This window comes from Pteropus vampyrus, unplaced genomic scaffold, assembly GCF_000151845.1.
Source record: "Pteropus vampyrus isolate Shadow unplaced genomic scaffold, Pvam_2.0 Scaffold109, whole genome shotgun sequence".
NCBI classification, from domain to species: Eukaryota; Metazoa; Chordata; class Mammalia; order Chiroptera; family Pteropodidae; genus Pteropus; species Pteropus vampyrus.
The window spans coordinates 6509551-6512669 of record NW_011888890.1 but is presented as its reverse complement, the minus strand read 5'-3'; positions in this window follow the sequence as shown (position 1 = coordinate 6512669).

Genomic DNA, 3119 nt, shown 5'->3' with positions numbered 1-3119 from the left:
TCTTTAGGATCATCTCACAATGCAGAAGGAAAGAGTATCTTGATAGACTATCGGCTGATAAAGAAGACTGTGACAGTGATGAAAAATTTGGAAATTTATGTTCTCGGTACATCTTAAACTTGAGCTGGAACAGGAATATGTCTTCTACCCTAGCCGTTATCCCAATCCTGAGCATGCCCATCTTCTATTTTGGACATTACATGCGATTCCATAAGAGAGTGAGAACAAAGAAAAGCAAAGATGATGGTGGATAAGGAGAAGTGAGGGAAAGAGAGAAAGATGGGGTAGGAATTCCTGAGATACACTCCTACTGGATCTTGCACCCTGACAAGTGCAGAAAGCCCTAGAGGATGATCATTCCGCCTTCTTAGACTTCCTGTTCTCCACCCATCAGTGATAAATCCCACATCATCAGTGTGTATTCATCCAGTGTTGTCTTCAAGTCTAGTTGAGGCGTGGGGCCACATTCTCAATATTACAATTTATTCAAGAAAATTTGGACACAGACACACAGAAGAAAATTTTATATGAAGACGAGGCAGAACTTAGAGCAATGCAGCTACAAGTCAAAGAATGTCGAAGATTGCCCGGAGCCACAAGAAGCTAGGAAGAGGCAAGAAATGATCCTTCCCTACCATCTTCAGAGAGAAAGTGGTCCTGCCAACACCTTGATTTTGGATTTTTATCCTCCAGAACTGACAGAATAAATTTCTTTTGCTTTAAGTCACCTAGTTTGTGGCACTTTGTCATATCACCGATAAGAAACTAATATAATCACTTCAGTTCACACAGCTCAGTGGCCACACAATGACCCAACTCACTTTATGGCCAGTGATGACCTCATGTTGATCATGAACTTCTCTCATAGTCTTATGCTCTCCCGTGTTCCAACGACCTGTTTTCTGTTTGCTGATCTCTCTCACCCCACTGAGAGAGAAGATGCATTTTCCTGACCTTATTTTTGAGTGGAGAGAAAAAGTTTCTCAGAGTTGGTACCCTGAGAGTAATCAGTTGATTTTTGTGATCTCTTAGTGCTTCCACCTTTCAAATGTTCCTTTTGCTAAATTAAGTAAGCACCTCTCCTGAGTGCTATCAAAATCTGTGTGAAGCCTCAGAAACATCTCACGACACTTTTTAAAGTTTCTAAAAGCTTTCGTTTATTTGCCAGTGAGTTTAACAGAGAACATATGCCATATATGGATTTATAAAATTTAAGAATTAGACTACAATAAAATACAGCAGTAAAATAAAAGTAACAATAATTTGATTTTAAAAAAAATTTATTTCAGAAGGTATTTTTGAATCTCACCTACAGAGCCTCAGGATCCAGACTTTAGAAAGTAATTTTCTCAGAAATATAAATGCATTCATAGCAATTGTTAAATTTCTATCTTTGACTAAAAAAGAGTTTACAGTATTTAAAAAGCTCTGTGGTTTTTTTGTAATTAAGAGAACTAATTAAAATCCAAGGGTCGTGCACCTAAAAATGCTTAAGATTTGAACCCAGGAACTGATGATCACAGCCTATAGAGGCAGAGTGAAAAAAAAATGAGCACATGACTTGGGTCAGAAAATCTGGCTTGCAGTAAGTACCAGGTCTTGATTGCCATTTGTTATGCAAACTAAACAGTCACTTCATCCATCTGTTTCCTTAAGTCTAAAACCATATCAATATATCTACCCTTCGCACTTATTAGCAAGAGTAATTATATACTGTATATAGAAATACTTGGTAAAATGTTAAACACAATATAAATCTTAAATTTTCCACAAAAATAAAAAAACATTTCCAGTCAATTCAAGAAATCATTTTTGCATTATTTGCCACTTAGATTTTTTAAAACCACAACAATACCTAATCAACATATTTAAAAAACAAGATATTGATTTATTTCAATGAAAAGATCTTCATCCCACCATAACTTCTATCAGGATGAGGTGATTCCTGCTACCTAAAGAAAGAGTTAACATGTCAATTATTATTGATTAGTAGCAAAAATATTTTAGCACCAAAGTAGGCATATTATACTTGTAAATTATGTATTTTAGTAAATTATTTATTGAATTTCAGCCATAATAGTGTGCCAAGCACTGTGTTAAGTACGTATGCCCGTACGCAAAAACACACACTCACGTGCACACACACACTCACGTGCACACACACCCACATGCACACACACACACTAAACAAAATCTAATTTATTTCTCATCACAATGCTGCGAAGTTGGAATGATTACAGTTAAGGAAATGAGAGCTTAAAGAAACAAACACCTTACCCAAAAGGTCTCTTTGATACTGATTCTAACTCAATCATCATATTCATGTTATTTTTGAAAAAATATTTAACATACTTTTGCAATACATCCTTGTAGTTTAGTTAACATCTTAAAGATTTTTCTCTTCAGTTCATCGCGCATTAGTATTCTCTTCTTTTAAAATATATTCTGACATTTGTGAGGATTGTGCCCTCAAGGCTTTCAGCAATTCCAAACACCACCATTGTGTATTTTTCCCCACATACACACAAAAGTAAGGTCCTGTCAGTGCTACAGGCCCCTCGTGAGGCTGAGGCACCTTGGGGAGCTATGTTTACACAGCCCTCCTTCATTGCAGCCTCCCAGCAGATGGGTACCATTCAGGTTTGTGCCTCAGTGAGATCACGCACATCTTGAAGGTAAAATCAATCACATTTAGAGGTAGCTCTTAAATAACCCAAGCCAAAAATGTTAAATGCCTAATCGCTAAAGCATGATCAGCATGGTATATTTGGGGAAGAGCTAATAACTTTCCTATTAGAACATTTCTGACGTTCGAGGAAATTTTCGAACACATTTGTTTTCTGTGAGAGAATGAACCTTAGTTCAGGAAGAGCGAAGCTGAGACTGAGGACACTTCCCTCTACTGTGCATTCCCTAGTGTACTTCCCACAGTCCTGTGCAAGAGAGCATCCTGTCTCCATTTCTTAAATAAATTTAATCACTTATTCTTCACGGCATTCTTCCCACAGTCTTCCAAACGAGTAAAACCTCCCTTGTTAGCAATATCCAAGATTTTCCTGGAATCAGATTCTTTACCACCTTCAAGGAGTCTCTATGGGATTACCTGCCAACATTCTCAA